Source organism: Choloepus didactylus, chromosome 3, assembly GCF_015220235.1.
Source record: "Choloepus didactylus isolate mChoDid1 chromosome 3, mChoDid1.pri, whole genome shotgun sequence".
Classification (NCBI taxonomy): domain Eukaryota; kingdom Metazoa; phylum Chordata; class Mammalia; order Pilosa; family Megalonychidae; genus Choloepus; species Choloepus didactylus.
This window is the reverse complement of record NC_051309.1, coordinates 179536302-179556642: the sequence shown is the minus strand read 5'-3', so window position 1 is coordinate 179556642 and position 20341 is coordinate 179536302. Positions and strand designations below refer to the sequence as shown.

The 20341-nt window shown below is 42.1% G+C and overlaps 1 pseudogene; it reads left to right on the top strand.

Moving 5' to 3' along the window:
• Window positions 1-17925: 17925 nt before the first annotated feature.
• Window positions 17926-19096, top strand: LOC119528900 (annotated as a pseudogene).
• The last annotated feature ends 1245 nt before the right edge of the window (window positions 19097-20341 follow it).

The window sequence follows — 20341 nt, the reverse complement described above, 5'->3', positions numbered from 1 at the left end:
AACATTAAATGTCAACCTGGACAGTGAGTATCTGATATAAAAAAATTGTTAATCCTTATTAACTTTATAATGATGTAACTTAATAAAAAGAGGTTCTATAATTTAGAGATACAAATGCAATATTTACACATAAAATATGATGTCTAGTTTTGCTTCAAAATAATTAGGGATGAGTGGCAATGTGACACAAGTTGGTAGATGGGTACATGGTGTTTATTGTATTATTTTCTCTATTATCTTTTATGATCAAAATGTTCTAGAAAAGAAATATGTTATGAAGATTAACATTGCTCCATTTCATCCAAGGCAGATTCTCAGAATCTCTCCATTGGGATTTTTTTCAGTCTTGAGTCTCTTCCCCTTCACAGCTGTCACATACCAATCTCCTATACGAATCCTTTCACCTTCCTTGTGTCCACTCCCCAAACTCAATGACAATCTGCCAAATTGAGGTAAATTGAGATTGCAGTAAAACTAGAGTTGACACATGAGTTCCATCTGCTTACATGGCATGTATGTTGGTATCCAGTCCTGATCCGATGTTACCCTTTTTATGAGGTGATTTTTGGGTGAGATAGGGTAGAGTGGTGGATCCTTGATCTCCAACACTTTCAACTATACAGAGACAGAAAGGAAACTACCTTCACCTTCCATTTATGTTTGGTTTCAGCAAAAACATTAAAATAGATAAACCTCCAGTATCCTTTTTTAAAACAAATAGTTATTTGATGTGGCAAAGTTCCAAGAATTTCTGAAGCCTATTTACATTCTGTTTCATTGTTCTTCATGCTCAATTTTAGTTTTGCTAATTATTCCCAATGCTGTACATAGAATATGATAAAAGTGTGACAAATTTACATTGAACTCTGCAATCCTTAAAATCCTCTGATTTTCACCAAAATAGATTCCATGTAGATGATTTCAAGGTGCAACATGAACTGTGTTTGAATTCACATATAAAAATGTCAGTAAATAATATCTCCTTAATTAATAACAAAATTACATGCAAAAGTTTAAATAGAGAGTTCATTGGATACAAAAGGAACTGAAACAGAAATGAGCCCATGCCTGGCACATGGTAGATGCACACTCAGGATCACTTCCTAATTCCCATGTCTTCCTCACAGCCAGGTGAGCAAAAGACACATGGAGATCACAGGGTCTTGTCCACATAGACTGAAGGGGCTACTCCACCTTGACCCTCCTTCTCCATTCTATTCTGAGCTATCTTAAAATCTATCCTCTGCTGCCTAGAAGGTCTCTTCACAGTTAATCAAACTTTCACTTCCTTTTACCCTGATTAACTCAATTCCTCCATTACCAGCCCTTATAGACTAGGATGAGGCTCCCCCGCAGGGCACCTCACTCCCTGCCTCAGGCTGCTCGGTCTTCCTGCTGTGGAACCCCCGAGTCTGAGCCCCCATCTGAGACCCTGCTTACCTGTGGCTCCCGGGGTGCTCACTGCCTGTGTTTTGCTCTGGTCCTGCCTGTGCACTGGGTGAGGAGTTGTCCTTTGTGGGGGTGCTGCTGCCGGAACCACCCACTAGAAACTGTCAGTTCCTCCCTTCTGTGCAAGGCAGACTGTACTTTGTGGTCCAGGTCAGAAGATACAACACAACCCTACTTCTGGATTCACTCTAATGGTTGGAATATAGTCTGGTTCAGGCTTATAAACCTGTAGGAAGTTTCTTTCCTTTTTCCTATTGGACAGAATCAAGATTCAATCAGCACACAGGAAGTGACAGGCTCCTGATTACATTTCCATCAACCTCTCTGATTGCATCCTCTGCTCAGGGGTGTTGCCACGCACCCCTCCCCTCCACTGAAATTCCCTCTGATTTAAACTGTGGTCTGGTATCTGATTCCTCTGAATACTTTGAAAGGTTCTCCTTTTACTTTTCCCAAGTGTGCAGACAAGACTGCTAAGACTTTGTTAACCATTCTTGGCTTCCTTCTTCTCAAGCTCTTTAAATATTCTCAACCACTTAAAGGAGGTGTTTCCAGAACTGAACTTATACTTAGTTTTCTGGATTCACAAACTGAGTCTGTAGCTCTCAACTTCCGCATGTCACCAGGCAGCAGACAAGCTTCTCTCTTCCTCTGCTCATAGTGGAGGTGGGGCTTTTGTAGGAGTATTGAATGGGACAGGGAGGTTTTCTGATTGGCTAGTGCTTGGGCAGGCTTAGGAGCAGGCTTCCTTAGGTGGAATGCATGAGAATTTTGCTTACAGGCAACCTTTATATGTAGCTTAAATATGTCCACATAGTTAACACTGAGATTTTGTGAAAACCTCGGTAACTCATCCATAGCACATGATTTCAATGATTACTCAAGTGCTGACAAAATGTGAGTCTCCTCCTCCACACTTGATCTTTCTCAGGATTTTGATATTAATATATACAACATCCATGTGGCCTTCCATTCATTAATGTTTCGTTCACTCATACATTCACTCAACAAATCTGTTGAGTGCTGACTTTGTGTGCACATTGACTAGAAGTCCGGAATACAAGCATGACAACTCCCACCCTCAGGAAGCTACCGTATAAAGTTGACACATGTATCAGAATGAAGGTTTTAGTCTCCTTTCCATGTGGATGGCCATCTACTCAGAGGAGAGTAGGAGAGTTTTCTTCAATCAGGAGCAAAAAGCTTACACCTCAGAATTCCCTGCTGAGAAAGGTTTTAAACTGTGACCTAATATGCTGTATACAGTAGAAAGATTTCCATGGTAGAATAGTTACTATTCTAGGTTGCTAATGCTGCTGTTATGCAAAATACCAGAAGTGGATTGGCTTTTATAAAAGGTGGTTTATGTGGTTACAAATTTACAGTCTTAGGTCCATGAAAGTGTCCAGGCTAAGGCATCAACAAGAGGGTACCTTCCCAGAAGAATGGCTAATGGTGTCTTTGTACCTTTGTTGTCTGGGAAGGCATGTGGCTGGTGTTGTCTTCCTTTGCTCACAGGTTGTGTTTCAAAATGGCTTTCTCCCAGGACATTTCTCTCAAGGGATATGGGGGTATTCTTTTAGTTTCTCTCAGGCAAACTTGGGAGTAGCAAAAGTCTACTTTCAATGTGCATCTTCAAAACATCTCTCCGGGCTGAAGTTCTGCGGTCTTTCTGTTTGTGATCTCTTAGAGAGCTCCAGAAAACTAATTAAGACCAATGCCACACCTTCATGGAAATAATCTAATCAAAGTTATTACCCACAATTGGGTGGGTCACATCTCCATGGAAACAGCCTAATCCACAGATTCCAACCTAGTCAACACTAATATGTGTGCCCCCACAAGATTGCATTAAAGAACATGGCATTTTGTGGGACATAATACATTCAAACTGGCACAGTTACAGAGTGATTTCTGGCTGCTCCCTCTGTGGCTTATTCCCAGAATTTCAGCCACTTACAAAGGACCCCAGTATGATGATTAAGATGCAACCTGGGCCACACCTTAACTAAAGTAACCTCATCAAAAGGTCACAGTTACTTCACACCCACAGGAATCGATTATGTTTAAGAAGATATTTTCTGTGGTACATGTATCTCAAACCACCACAAAGAGTTTAAGTCCAGTTCCTTGACAGTCTTCAAAACTTGTTTTCATCCTTGGCAAACCAATACACAAAACTTGGGTTTCCTGTGATATCTTGATAAATGTTACCCAAATTTGATATAAGATGGCAATGTGAGCTTTGTCAAATACAGGTATCTGCCACCTTCCTCAAACACCCAAGATCTCAGGTAATTTCTAGATCTCTATGTTTTAGGCTGATTTGGAACATATCAAGCCTCTTTTGAGTCACAGTAATAAGTATAAGCTTTGAATATGATGTAGGAGATATTTCACTCATGGAATATCTGATCATTTTCATTTCTTGTTCATAAAATATACATTTTAAACTTCTCAATAAAACACTTTTGGTAGCTTATTATGTTCCCACCATCTTCCACCAATTGGATTGCTCCCTCTGGGGAAGGCAGCCACCATGTTGCCAGTCCGTAATTCAAGAGTGGCTTAGTTGTGTGGTTCTGGCTCTGGATCTCTAACGGGTTTGAAGTCAAGATATTGACTGGGGCTGCAGTTATCTTAATGTATGACTGAAAGCTGGACAATGTACTTCCAAGTTGGTTCACCTCCAGTACTGGTGAGATGGTTCTGCTTGTTGTCATGAGTCCTAGGTTTCCTCTTGCTCCTCCTGGTGGGAAGTTGCTTCACAATATCAGAAGTATCAATTGGTTCATTTCAGTAGATGTTAATGCTCATTCATCACTTATGCTGTAGAGTTGCAAAAGCAAATCATTTGCTCTCTTATCCTTTTGATGCTTAAATCCTTTTTAAAAGTAAATTTTGGGTTTTCAGTTTTGTGAAATTATGGACCTTTGTTTTATTTTGTTTGTCCTCCCAGCCCTGCATCCAGATCTCCACATTTCTTTCCTTCTTTTTCTTTTCTTTTCTTTTCTTTTCTTTTCTTTTCTTTTCTTTTCTTTTCGAGTGTGTGTGTGTGTGTGTGTGTGTGTGTGTGTGTGTGTGTGTGTTTGTTTTTTGCTTGTTTTTGCTTACTGGATATACTTTTGAGGGTAGAGTTCTTTTTTTTTCACCCTCTTTTATTTATTAAGTTTTTTTCCTCAGGAGTTCCTCAAATCAGTAACATCACCATTAGGTGCATTCCCAAAGGTAGTAGTAGTTTTAAGGTTTAAGAACTTCATGCTTAAGTTTGGTTTGAATTAACCATTGTTGTATTGCACTGGAGTACCATGGAAGATTTTCTATATAAATCTGAAGATCTGTATTTTTGCTGCAAGAGAGGCAGAAGCAGTGAAGTGTTGTAGAGGATAATGCTAGTCCTACAACCCAAATGTAAATGAATTGAAACCATGCTGCCTATTGCCCTGCATTTTCAGGCAGCACAAGCTTCTTTTTTCTTCTTCTTTTTCTCCATGCAAACTCGATTAGAATATTCTAGATTTCTAGTTGTATACACTCGTGGCTTTTTGCCCCCAGTTGGTTATTCATAGTGAGAACATTCTGGGTGATCATGGTGAAAAGTGCATGACCCAGTGGCCTTCGTCTGTGTCAGGACCATGGACCACCATGGTTGTGCACCAACTTAACCTTGTGGGTCAGGAGAACCACTGAGGCAACACAGGATCAGCAACACAAGAGATGGGCAGAGCCACCACCCTTGACTGAACAACCACCACACTTAAAAAGCAGCTGAGGAAGCATTCTTAAATCTTTCCTGTTAGTAGCCTGAGACTCTTACTTTCCACATAGGCCATGCCTGGAGGCACCTTATGGAACAATGGCTGGGTGATCTCCCCAATTGATCAATCACTAGTCACCAGGCTAGACAGTACCCTGGAACTTTATCCTTGGGTGCACTAGTCTGAACTCTGGTAAGTGGTACTTCAGCCACAAATTGGGAGAAATAATAAGCAAGAGAAGTAGGATCACCTAAGATTCTTCAAGAAACATTAACCATGCTTGTCATATTAACTAATCAGGCATTTGCCCAAAGTGGGCAAGATGTTTTAAGATAGAAGGAAATGTACAATCTACTATAGGACAATCTCCAAGATAAAAGGTTAAGAGATAAAGAGGGAGTTGCACTAAGCACAGGGTGCTTTCATTTTCTTAAATACATATACACATCTAGATATAAGTGCTCACATATGCACAGGGACTGGAGAACCAAACACAGCAGGCTGCTCCATGAGCTTCTAGATGCCTGGGAGGTAAAATGAGGACAGGAAGCTGCTGTGTAACCTTGTAGCTAATGAGTTATATTTCAACCATATTCAGAATATAACTGAATATAACTTGAGATTTGAAGAAGATATATGTCAAATAGGACTGGAATGAAGGCATCTGTTTCTTCTTTAGATGAAAATCTTTAAACTCTCCCCTGGATGGGTCACCAGGCTTAGGAGAAATGGCCCAAAACATCCAATCTGTTCTCCTCTCTCCCCTCTGCACTGAAGCTCCCTGATGGCATGGGTCATGGTCCTTGTGCTCCAGGCTTCACATCAATTGCACACACAGTCAGCATTCAACAATTTGTTGCTTGAATATATGAATGAATGAGCTGTCAAGGAATGGGATGTTAGATAGATATTGTACATATTAATATAGAGATCCTGAGAAAGATTAGGTTTGAAGGTGCAGAATCAGTGGATGTCACCACCTGGATAGTAGCTGAAATATTTTTTTGAGCATGAGACCACCAAGGGACTCACAAAATGCTAGCACCAACAGAAGAACTTATGTATAGTTCATGACTGTTCTCCAAGTCAAAATGAAAGCTGCTTCTATCTGTACCTCTGAATACCCAGTCAACCCCTCTGTCTTCCCTCCCACCACTTCTCCAGTACTCCTACAGAGCCCCTACCTCCAGAATGAGCACAGAGGAAGAAGGCTATTGCTTGTCTGCTCCTTATAAGCCTGTGGAATTTGACAGTATCAGAATGATTCTATGAATCTGGGAAACAGAGCACATGTCTGACTCTGAATAGATCTTGTTGAAGGGGCTGACTGAAATAAAACAGCCTGAGAAGGAGCAGGCCAAGACTGGGCTTTGCAAAGTCATAAATTTACACATGTAAGAAGCAGAAGATGACTATACTTAGAAGTGTTCAATGGACCCAGAAATCTGAACACATATTACTTAGAGAAGATTTTCAGTGGAGGGTTAGAAGCAGGTGGCAACAGAGGGCAATGAGTCATATCCCCCACTGCCCGGGAGCAGATGATGCAATCAGAGAGGAAGATGCAGTGTGTCATCAGGAGCCTATTTTGTCCCTGCAGCCGATTGCATCTTGATTCTGTCCAATGAGACAAGCAAAGGAAAACTCCCCACAGGGTTATAAAGCTGAGTTTGGCCCCATTCTTACCATAACTGGGGACCCAGAGGCTATGCCCTGTTGTGTCTTTGGATCTGGACCTGATGAAGAAATCCAGTCTGCTCTGCATGGAAATGAAGAGCCCTCAGTCCTGCAAAATCATTCCTGCCTCAACCCTAAGGCCATGGGTATAAGAGTTCCTCTCCAGTCAGCACAGACCCAAGACCACAGCAGAGCACTGGTGAGCAAAGACTCCTGGAAGGCATCTGAGCTCAGGTGGGGCTAGGAGGGGGGTGAGCAGAGGATGATGTCACCTCACTAGTGTCCAAAATGGAGCCTGAGAGGAAGCTGAGCTAATCACGTTGGTTTGGAAGGATTCATGGAGGAAGTGAAGTGTTGATTAGTTTCATTTGGATGTGCTTTCATTGTAGCAGAGTAGATAATTCGGGGTGGTTCAGAGAAGGAAGTAGTGGAGGGCTGGATTGGTTGCTTCAGCAGGGATATGGACATGACCCCATCTCAGGTGCCTGCTGCCCGGGGGAATAAGTGGTGAGGGAGGATTTGGAAAGTACTCGGTGCTCCTGGGGGAAACTACTATTTGCCAGGCACCATGCTCATTTCTGCTGTATTTTCTTTTAAATCAGTAAACTCTTGTCTAAGATTTATATATGTGCGACTACTTATAAAGTAAATAAATTTTTGTTATTTTCATATGTAAAAATATTTATCTACAGGGTTAGCTTTTATTTTATGTATTTTTTTTTTTTACCATAGAATCATCTATATGGAAAGGAGAGAGAATGGATCTGAGAGATTTGAGATGGAGAGACAGAGATGAGAGCAAATAAGGGAGTGAGCAAGAAGTAAGCTTGATTGGAAGGGAGAGGTGACATGCTGAAGCAGATTTCAAAGGCTGCCCTTTAGAAATAAAGATTTTTAATAACACACACACACACACACACACACACACATATATATACACACACACAATATTTCAATCATATTTAATGATAGATCATATGGAAATTCTATGTAGTGATCAAACAAGTGTAATTATAAACTTATACTGCTGATCTTTTTGATATACAGCCCCACCATCTTGCCCTATGCATTTGAAGTAAGCCCTAGGAATCATCTGATTTCATCTGGAAATATTTGGTATGTATCTCCTAAAAGATAGTTTTCTACCTCCCCAAACTCTAATACCATTATCACTCCTTGAAATAAAGAGCACTAATTTCTTATCATTGGATATCTAATTACCTGAACTGAAGTACTATTGCTTTTGAGAGTGTGTGTTTGAAACTGAAGCTAAATTAAGTCCACATATTCAGGTGATATGTCATCAATGTCTACTGTAATCCCTAAATTCCACCTCTACTGTGTTTTTCCTTTTCGTTGTATGGATTGAATAAACCTGGTTGATATTCTGGTAGAGTTCACTGCATCCTGATTTTTAGTAATTGCATGTCCATGTTGTACCTAACAAGTTACTCTGTATCCTATATTTGTTTTCTCTAGGTAGTGGGACCTAGAAGATTGATTAGATTCATGTTCAATTTAAAATATGTTCTTATAAATTATTTCTCTGATACAATAGTTGGTTATCCTGAGGTAGTCTCCATTTGTGGTTGCACAGAGCAAATGCTTAAACTTCCTTTCAAGATGTGATATTTTCTTGTCCACAGCAACAATTCATTGACTTGGAATGTGCTTCTCTACTGTCCACCAGGATTCCCTATCTGGCCTTCAATATGGTTGGGCCACTGAATACAAGAGGAGAAAGTGACAGGAAGATCAGTAATTGGCTACGACCTTTGGCTCCTCTTCAAAGCTTCTCTGGAAATGGAGGGCAGGAAGCAGAAGATACTCTTGGAGCAGTATCTTTCTCAGGACTGATTTCCAGGAAGGAGAGTGAGGATTAAGGTCATTAGCATCTCACTGTCTCTCTTTCCTTGAATGAAGCTCCCTGAAGGGAATTCCCACAGGTGCAAATCCTCACTGCACAATGGCCTTTGCAGCCTGCCCTGCTGACCTCCTAGCAGAGGCCAGCTGCCCCATCTGCCTGGATTTCCTGAGAGACCCAGTGACCATGGGAAAATCTCTAAGCCACATATACAGCAAACAAGGGGAGAAGAGAAATTTAGGAACAACAATTGCACCCTCATTTGTAGTGTAAAAGAGGGCATTATAGGTTCATCAGTGTTGTCATATTTTTCATGACATCATTCCTTCTTACTGCCACGTAGTATTCCATCGTGTGTATATACCACGTTTTATTTATCCACTCAACTGTTGAAGGACATTTGGGTGGTTTCCATCTCTTGGCAATTGTGAATAATGCTGCTATGAACATTGGTGTGCAGATATCTGTTCGTGTCACTGCTTTCCGATCTTCCGGGTATATACCGAGAAGTGCAATCGCTGGATCGAAGGGTAACTCTATATCTAGTTTTCTAAGGATCTGCCAGACTGACTTCCAGAGTGGCTGAACCATTATACAGTCCCACCAACAATAAATAAGAGTTCCAATTTCTCCACATCCCCTCCACCATTTGTAGTTTCCTGTTTGTTTAATGGCAGGCATTCTAATTGGTGTGAGATGGTATCTCATTGTGGTCTTAATTTGCATCTCTCTAACAGCTAGTGAAGCTGAGCATTTTTTCATGTGTTTCTTGGTCATTTGTATTTCCTCTTCAGAGAACTCTTTTCATATCTTTTGCCCATTTTATAATTGGGCTGTCTGAACTATCGTCATTGAGTTGTAGGATTTCTTTATATATGCAAGATATCAGTCTTGTCAGATACATGGTTTCCAAAACTTTTTTCCCATTGAGTTGGCTGCCTCTTCATCTTTTTGACAGATTCCTTTGAGGTACAGAAACTTCTAAGCTTGAGGAGTTCCCATTTAATTATTTTTTCTTTTGTTGCTTGTGCTTTGGGTGTAAAGTCTAGGAAGTGGCCACCTAATACAAGGTCTTGAAGATGTTTTCCTACATTATCTTCTAGGAGTTTTATGGTACTTTCTTTTATATTGAGATCTTTGGTCCATTTTGAGTTAATTTTTGTGTAGGGTGTGAGGTAGGGGTCCTCTTTCATTCTTTTGGATATGGATCTCCAACTCTCCCAGCCCTATTTGTTGAAAAGACCATTATGACCCAGTTCAGTGACTTTGGGGGCCTTATCAAAGATCAGTCGGCCATAGATCTGGGGGTCTATCTCCGAATTCTCAATTCAATTCCATTGATCTATATGTCCATCTTTGTGCCAGTACCATGATGTTTTGACAACTGTGGCTTTATAACAAGCTCCAAAGTCAGGGAGTGTAAGTCCTCCCACTTCATTTTTCTTTCTTAGAGTGTCTTTAGCAGTTCGAGGCATCTTCTCTTTCCAAAGAAATTTGATAACTAGCTTTTCCAAGTCTGGAAAGTAGGTTGGTGGAATTTTGATTGAGATTTCATTGAATCTGTAGATGAGTTTGGGTAGAATTGACATCTTAATGACATTTAGCCTTCCTATCCATGAACATGGAATATTTTTCCATCTTTTAAGGTCCCCTTCTATTTCTTTTAGTAGAGTTATGTAGTTTTCTTTGTATAGGTCTTTTACATCTTTGGTTAAGTTTATTCCTAGGTACTTGATTTTTTTAGTTGCTATTGAAAATGGTATCTTTTTCTTGAGTGTCTCTTCACTTTGTTCATTTCTAGCATATAGAAACATTACTGAATTTTGTGCATTAGTCTTGTTTCCCATTACTTTGCTAAATTTGTTTATTAGCTCTAGTAGCTGTATCATCAATTTCTCGGGGTTTTCCAGATATAAGATCATATCATCTGCAAATAATGACAGTTTTACTTCTTCCTTTCCAATTTGGATGCCTTTTATTTCTTTGTCTTGCCAGATTGCCCTGGCTAGCACTTCGAGCAAAATGTTGAATAACAGTGGTGATAGCAGTCATCCTTGTCTTATTCCTGATCTTAGAGGGAAGGCTTTCAGTCTCTCACCATTGAGTACTATGCTGGCTGTGAGTTTTTCATATATGCTCTTTATCATATTGAGGAAGTTTCCTTCAATTTCTACCTTTTGAAGTGTTTTTATCAAAAAGGGATGTTGGATTTTGTCAAACGCTTTTTCAGCATCTATTGAGATGATCATTTGATTTTTCTGCTGAGCAAAATAAGCCAGGCACAAAAAGAGAAATATTATATGCTACCACTAATGTGAACTTTGAAAAATGTAAAACAATGGTTTATGTTGTAAAATGTAGGGGAACTAGTGATAGAGAGCAATTATGGAAGGGGAAACAATAATCCAATAAGAACAGATAAGCTATCGTGGGTAAATTTAATGTTCTGGGAATGCCCAGGAATGACTATGGTCTGTTAATTTCTGATGGGTATAGTAGGAACAAGTTCACAGAAATGTTGCTATATTAGGTTACTTTCTTGAGGTAGAGTAGGAACATATTGGAAGTAAAGTAGTTATTTTAGCTTAGTTGTCTTTTTCTTACTTCTTTGTTATGGTCTCTTTGAAATGTTCTTTTATTGTATGTTTTTTTTTAATTTAAAAAAAATTTTTTTTATTTTTCATACATTGATTAAAAAAAAAAGTTTAAAAAAAAAGAAAAACCAGGAAAAAAATATGCAGAACCCCCTTGAGGAGCTGGTGGAGAATGCAGGGGTATTGGCCTGCCCCACCTTGATGGTTGCTAACATGCCCACAGACATGGGGACTGGTGGTTTGATGGGTTGAGCCCTCTACCACAGGATTTGCCCTTGGGAAGACTGTTGCTGCAAAGGAGAGGCTAAGCCTCCCTATAATTTTGCCTAAAAGCCTCCTCCTGAATGCCTCTTTGTTGCTCAGATGTGGCCCTCTCTCTCTAGCTAACCAACTTGGAAGGTGAAATCATTGCCCTCCCCCCATGTGGGATCAGACACCCAGGGGAGTGAATCTCCCTGGCAACATGGAATATGACTCCTGGGGAGGAATGTATACCTGGCATTGAGGGATGGAGAACATCTTCTTGACCAAAAGGGGAATGTGAACGGAAATAAAATAAACTTCAGTGGCAGAGAGATTCCAAAAGGAGCCGAGAGGTCACTCTGGTGGGCACTCTTATGCACAATATAGGCAACCCTTTTTAGGTTCTAATGAATTGGGGTAGCTGGTGGTGGATGCCTGAAACTATCAAACTACAACCCAGAACCTATGAATCTTGAAGACAATTGTATAAAAATGTAGCTTATGAGGGGTAATAATGGGATTGGGAAAGCCATAAGGACCACACTCCCCTTTGTCTAGTTTATGGATGGATGAGTAGAAAAATAGGGGAAGGAAACAAACAAACAAACAGACAAAGGCACCCAGTGTTCTTTTTTATTTTAATTGCTCTTTTTCACTTTAACTTATTATTCTTGTTATTTTTGTGGGTGTGGTAATGAAGGTGTCAGGGATTGATTTTGGTGATGAATGTACAACTATGTAATGGTACTGTGAGCAATCGAATGTATGATTTGTTTTGTATGACTCTGTGGTATGTGAATATATCTCAATAAAATGAACACTAAAAAAAAAGAAGTTCAGGAGTGGGTGTTGAATGGTTGTACAGGTACAATACTATTGTTCATTTTTCTCACCATCCAGCTTGCCTTTAATGAACTTAAACCACTGATACACAGTGCTTGTTAAACCAGTCATAAAATATATCTGCTTATTCCCATAAAAAAAAAAAGAGGGTGTTATATATATTTGTATGTGCATAGACTACTACCAAGATATACCAAGGGCTTTTTAAGGTACAATTCTGTGATCTTGGATATGTCATGAGGATCAACTGGAGGACTGGAGATCAATGCATGATTTTTGAGCCATGTGACAAAGGTCATTTTGATTTTTCAAAATTTTGCAGCAGATTGTTCTGGAAGATATTCATTGTCAAATACTTGCAGAGCAGGCATTTGCATTCCTGATTAAAAGGGAAGATTATACTCTTCAAGATGGATTATCAACACATTGTAATTGGTCAAAATATGCATTGCTTTATTCATGTCTCAGCTCCCTGTTCTGACAGCTGTCTTGTTTTAGAGGCCGTGGCTGTTATCTCTGTGTTCCAGGGTCTAATGCTTACTATGAGTGAGAACTTAAAATCTGTTGAATGGATGGCAAAATGCATGGACTCTCAGGGAGGGGATTGAATGGATATATTAAGATCATGACAATTCTCAGAGCTAAAGTTCAAGATTCGGCAGCTGTTACCACTTAGGTGGGAGCAGAAAAAAATAGGTGGGTTTGAGTTTACTGAGGACGTCTCAACACATCAGAGTGTTATGAAAACTATAAGGGATGCTCTTCCCAATCTAAATATTTTTATACATTGTCCCCAGAAAATTCTGCTTCTATTCATCTCTGGCCATGCCTTGATTGAGTCCCCTGACTCTACAAAGCCTCCCAGGAAAGGAAACTTCTACAGGGTTTCAGACATTAACAGTGAACTGAGAAGTGGTGAGGAGTTGTGTCTTCACACCGGGATGATGATGAAAAGTCTGCCCTGAATTAAGGAGAGGAGCCCTCGATACTAGTAGGTTTCTCCAGCAGCATCACTGATGACTTAAGGATATTAGGGCTGCTCTCCACCTGGGGCTACCCCAACCCCAGCAGAGCATGTGAAGTTGAGTGAGGGGTGGGCTGCAGGAGAGGACTCTGGAAGAGGCCAGAATTTCAGAAGGACCGAGTGGGGGTAGCCATACTGACTGCTGCTAGCAGTGACTGGGCAGGAGTGCCTCACCACTGTCCTGGGGTGATGGGGTGGTGTCATCAGCGTCACCTCAGATAGGGAAACAGCAAACCTGATGCCTCACTCCTGGTGCAGTCATGGGTGTGATGAAGCTTAATGCAGGGGTTGCCATTCTAGCCAGGACTCAGAGCAGCCCTGGGAACTTGGGGTCTCAGGGAGCCAGGATAATCCAGGACTCAGAAACTGAAATGCCCAATTCCAAGTGGATCAATTCTAGGAAGAAGGGTTCATGGGTCAGTGGTAGCATGTGATGGGGGATGCACCACAATCAAGGGGATCTGGGAGGCCTCTCTGGGCAAGTGAAGTTTTAGGGAACTGAGTCCATCAGATTCATCTTTCAAAAATGACAACATACTCAATAGGAGAAAATATTTGGAAACCATATGTGCAGTTGGTGTTTAATATTCAGAATATATAAAGAAACCCTACAACTCAACAATGAAACATAAACAACACAATTTAAAATTGGGCAGAAGACTTGAATAGACATTTCTTAAAGAAGATATACAAATGGCTGAACAGTACATGAAAAGATGCTCAACATGATTAATTTTTAGGGAAATGAAAATCAAAACCACAAGGCATATTTCACTCCCGCTAGAATGGCTACTATTTAAAAAAAGAGAAAATTACAAGAGTTGTAGTGGAGGTGGAGAAACACGAACACTCTTTCTTTGCTGGTGGGAATGTGAAATGGTGCAGCTGCTGTGGAAGATAGTCTGGCAGTTCCTGAGATGGCTCAGTGTAGAATTACCATGTGATGTGGCAATCCCACTGCTGGGTACAGACCCAAAAGAACTGAAAGCAGGGACTTGAGCAGATACTCACAGACAGATATTCACAGAAGCATTAGTCACAATAGCCAAAGGAGGAAGGAACCCAAATGTCATCAACTGAAGAATGGATAAACAAAATATGGCATGTACATACAATGGAAAATTATTCAGCTGTAAAAAGCAGTGAAGTCCTGATACAAGTGACAATGTGGATGAACCTCGAAGACATCATGTCAAGTGAAATAAGCTAGATACAAGAGGACAAATATTGTATGATATGGCTGATTGTGAAAAAAATGAGAATAAGGAGTCTCACAGAGTCAGAATCTAGAGTATAGGATACCAGGGATGGATGGAGCTAGAGAATGGGAAGTTAAGGCTTAAAATGTACAGGGTTCCTGTTTGGAATGACGTAATGTTTTGGTAATGGATGGTGGTGATGGTAGCACAACATTGTGAATATAATTAACAGCACTGAAATGTACATCTGTTTCTGATTAAAAGGGGGAAATATTAGATTGTATATGTGGTCACAGATTGAAAATTTCAAAAATCAAAGGAATTAAGTTCTGATTAATAGGACATCATTAAATTAAAATTGACAGACAATTACCAAAGTAGCTGGTGTTGCTTTTCAAGAGTGTCAAGGTCATGAAAGATAAATAAGTCTGAAGATATATTCTAAATAAAAGGATCCTCAAAAGACAGGGAAACTGAATACAATTTGTGGTTCTTTACTGGCTCTTGGGTCTGGGTGAAAAAAAGTCTATAAAGGACATTATTGGTGTAATTGGGGAAATTCAAATATGGTCACTGCATTCAATAATAATATGCCATTATTATATCAATGTTAAGTTTCCTGAGTGTGTTAATTTCATGACAGTTATGCAGGATTATACCCTTTCTCTTACACAATATATATATTATTTATCCTGGTAACTTGGCAGGTAACTTGGAACCACCCAGGGCTGGGGTCCTCCTCAGGGTGGAGCTGGGGGAAGATGGGAAAGAGTGGGGTTATTATAAATGCTGTAGAACTGCCCCATGGGGCACAAACAAGTAAGAGTCCACAGAATCTCAGAGGCCTCTACACTCCATGTGGTTCTGCCTCCTAGCCCTGTTTCTTCTTGTTTCTTTCTGGAGTTTCCTGGATGCCCATTTCCCCCAAGATTTCCTTCACCCCAGCTCCTTCATTTCTTATAAACAATATGACAGGGCTTGGGACTTTTCAAAATTTCTCCTCCTTGGTTCATGGACAACCAGAATGGGCCTGCCTCCTAGGTCTCTATAAATGGCCTGTCTCTGGGGGTAGGAAGGGGATTCTTCAGTTGCTGGAGCAGGTTACAGCTTGTGAGGGGACAGGAACAAAGGATTACTCATCATGGAGCTCTGTAAATGAAAGGGAAGGTTCTCCCTGTCTTCTGTCCCTGGCACTGCATGGGGTGAAAACTATTCTGGGATGAGAGGTTTAAATTGGTGAGCTCCAGAATTAAATGGACCCTGCTGGAGAAAATCAATACTCCACTGTTAGTTGTTGCAATCTTGGGTTTCTTCATCAGCAAGTATGGAATAAAAGGTTACTGAGGGATCAAATGAGGATTACAAAGGTAAATGAGATCACGCATATTGACCTAGTGCCTGGACTACTTGACTTGATTGAATCAAGGAGATTACCTTCCCTCACCAACTAGAGCCTCTGAACATTTCCCACCCACTGCCCAGCCCTCCTTTATCCCACCTTGAGGGAGGGGCCCCCAGTCCTTGATAGGTGGAGTCCTAAGAGCTCCACCCTCCTGCTGGTATATATATGCCAACTTCATGCTCACTGAGCCCACTATCAAATGCAAGAGAGCCTGTGGAGAGCAGCCTTGGAAAACTGTGTCAGCGACTCAGAGCCTGCCTGCCCCAGGTAAGCCAGGAGACTGGATGACACGGGTGCAGAAGGTGGGAGTGATAGGGGTCCTTGATTCCTCTGTGACTGCTCTGTGCCAGGGGCAAGATCCCAGTTCGCTAGGGCATCCAAACTCGAGTTTGGCTTATTTCAAAGATTTCAAAGCTCATGTTCTCTACTATTGTTTCTGGGCCTTCAAAGAGCCTTGTTGAGAATCAACTAAATTGCTTGCTAAATGTACAGATCCCAAGATCTCACCCCTTCCTAAAAAATGAGATGGGGGGTGACTAATATCTGGGTCTGACAAAGTACCCAGTTATGTTTGATCCATAAACTAATGTGGAACCACCTTCCAGGACCTCTCAGTGAGAATGGCTTTGCCTAGAGGAGGGGGAAGTGGAGGGAGAAGAGCTTAGGGCACTGAGATCCCTGGTATTTTGGCTCTTTTATGCCTTAATTTTCCTTAATATAAACAGGCTGCCCTTTACAGACACTCTGAGAGGTTAAGTAGATGCCCTGGTCACTCAGCTCAGAAGGAAGATCCAGGAACATGGCCCCATTTTTGGTCATTCAGCAGCTGTTGGGCCAGGGATGAGGAGATGCTTGGAGAGACCATCATGGTGGGGGTCAGGGAGAGCACAGACCTACCATCATGGAGGTTGATAGTCTAGGGGGGGGAAGCAGAACTCCCAGACGTGGGTATTCATGACAGTCATGAGTTTACTGAGGAGGGCACGGTGTTGTCCTCAGTGTTATGTGACACTGACTCAGGGCAGTGGGCAAGTCGAGGAGGTGGGGGAAGCCTGACCTGGAGGAAATGATGGGTGGGCTGAGGGCCCAGGAGATAACCTAGAGGTCTGTGTGGACAAAGGTTCTGCAGAGGGAGCTCAAGCTGCCTGAGAAAGGGAGGGAAGGAGAGAGCTGCAGAGAGCTCGGTGCTGGGAGAAGCCGGAGGAAGGTAGGGACTGGAACTCAGGATGAGAACAGCAATCCTGGAAGCGTTTTAAATGGGTGTCGTGATTAGATCTGCGTTGGGGAACAGCAGATTGCAGGAGGCCTGAGTGGGTGCTGAGGGACTCCACACTGGAGGTGGGTGCAGACATCCAGGTAGCTTTGGTGAGGTTGATAGTGGTGCCTCCAAAATGCGTGTCTTTTGACTCAGATCCTGACTCGGCAAAGTCTGGGGTATTTTTAGCTACCATCGATTAAGTTCCGTAATGTACCAGGCCTGCTGCTAAGAGACGTTCACTCTTCTCAACAAACCCTTCTCACTTTTCAAAGGTTCCACTTTCCTGAATGGAGGGGCAGAAATTTCTTCCCAGACAGCCTCACTCAGTCCTGGCCCCCAGCCAGGACTTGCGGCCCTTCTGGGGACATGGGATGGGATGCATGTCTCCATTTCTCCTTGTTAGCAAACCTTTGCCACCAAGACGAGACACAAATGTAATCTCTCTCTCTTTTTCACCCTGCAGTATCTGGATTCCTAAAAAGATCTGCACTGTGAACCGAGTCGCCGTCGCTAGTCTCCGTTGCCGGTGCCTCGTCGCCTCCTCCGCACCCGAGGCAGTCTTTTGGCGCTTCTGGGACATTTCTGCCTGCCCTGCGGGCTGTGGGGCCAGAGCCATGTCCGGAAAGCAGGCGGCAAAAGGCTGGCCGGGCAGCGGCAGCCGGAAAGCTGAGGCCCAGCGCCAGCGGGACAAGCGGGCGCCACGACGGGCCCCAACCAAGGCGCAGGGGAAGCGGCCTGGGCCCGGCGGTGGACGCCTCGAGGAGTTCATCAGCTTCACCAACCAGCTGCGAGCCCTGGGGCTGAAGCTGCGGGAGGTGCCCGGGGACGGCAACTGCCTGTTCAGAGCTCTTGGTGATCAATTGGAGGGTCACTCCCGAAACCATCTCAAGCACCGACAGGAGACGGTGGACTACATGATAAAGCAGAGGGAAGATTTTGAACCCTTTGTAGAGGATGACATTCCATTTGAGAAACATGTGGCCAGTTTGGCACAGCCTGGTACTACTGCAGGCAATGATGCAATCGTAGCCTTTGCAAGAAACCATCAGATGAATGTGATGATCCATCAACTCAGTGCCCCTTTGTGGCAGATTCCTGGTACAGATAAAAGCAATGTCAGGGAGTTACACATCGCCTACCGGTATGGAAAACATTATGACAGTGTTCGGAGAATCGATGACAACTCAGAAGCACCTGCTGATGTTCAGATGTTTCATCAAGATGAACCAAATAAAAGAGAAAAGATCAAGACAAAGGCAGTGGACTTTGAAGATGACCTGAGAGATGAAGTAGAAGATGCCGTCCAGAAAGTTTGTACTGTGACTGGATGTTCAGACTTTAATTTAATAGTCCAGTACCTGGAAGCTGAAAATTATAATATTGACTCTGCAATAATTGCCATGCTTGAGACGAACCAGGAGGAAAGAAATACTGTGGAGCCCAACCCTGAGTCCAGCAGCCAAGTGCTGAAGCAGTGTGGCCCTTCATGGCAGCAGGGGGGCAGTGGCTCTAGAATCTTTGGAAATCAAGGCTTAAATGAAAGCAGGGCTGAAAACAGTAAGGTGCAGGGCAGCCCTGGGGAGGAAAGCAAACCGGATAAAAGCCAACTCCCAAGGGCACAAACAAGCAGAGGAGGGAGCAGCAGCAACTGGAAAAGAAGAAATGGCAGAAGAGGAGGCACCATCAGAAAGCCCTAGAGGACAGAAGGAGCCACAGGCACAACAGATGTCGAGCAGATGTGAATACATCACCTTGGTGAAGGCCCTCTCTGCTCTCAGCATCTGACTCTGGCCTCCTGGGAGGTGTGATAAGCCGATGGAAAGTGGAATGCTGCACACCAAGATTTCCAATGTGACCATCCTTTGGAAAACTGAAACAGAACCAAAAAAACCCATACTGTACGCTTGTAAGTTAATAAATCCCATCGTCAAAGCCAACCCAGTTCTGATGTATTGCATTTTGAGCTTTAGCAAACTAAGACGGTGGTCCTCTCTGACCCCCATTTTGAGTAGAAATTTAGCTCTTTACCTTTTTACCTCAAGACTCCTATCTATATCATACCTTTTAACTCAGAGTCTGACACAGGTCGTCTGTATTTTGCTATTCTCATTATTCATGGTTTCATTCATCTTAGCTTTCAGAGCAGGTGTTGGTAAAATTTGGGCCTTCTGACAGTTGTTCTGAGGTGACTTACTAATGACACTTTTTACAATATATGTTTTCCTGACTCTACAAAAAGCAAATGATGTTGTTCCCTTGACATTGTTGAATTGAAACTCAATCCACATCTAAGCACTTTTAACTTAAAATATAAGAAAGATAGCTAATAAATTATAGCAAATCTGTCATCACATTTTAGAAAAGGGAAAATCAATAATTTCTTTGACATTGGAAATACTGTTGAATGTCACTCACAAAGTACATATAATGTTGTGTAACTGAAAATGTACACCACTGAGACTGGAGCCCCGGAAAGAGCTGTGCCTTCTATACTGCCTGGCTCTGTTCTTTCCCAAAGTAAAATTCCCTTTTAAAACCTCAGGCTCTTAACTATTTCTTCTAAGGGGTTACTTTCTAGAGTATCTCTGTTTAACTTCTAATTAGGACTCATTTGTAGCTCAATTAAAATGTTTGATCTCCTTGCAAGGTTACTTGAGAAGGAAATAATACAAGTGTAAAGAGCATACTTCCATAAAAGCATGAACTTCTGTGTAGGGATTTTACAGAGGCCCTACCTGTGATGTAGAACTTCTGCTCACTGTGGGGGTAGTTGTGAAGAGTGGTTGTCACTCAACACATCTGTGATCTGACAGATGCTTTGCATGTTGGCATCCAGCAGGTCACTGTGCCAGTCATCTGACAGTCATGAGTTCCATTGCAGACAGCCTGTGCTTTGATTTCCTGGGCAGGTCCCTTGACCAAAACCTGAGGAATGCTGCAGCAGGGCTCCTCACAGCCTCATACTCTTACTGTTCATTTTCCATGGCAAAAAGGGCCCTGGGTCTCCCTGGCTCCAATCCCAGCATCCTT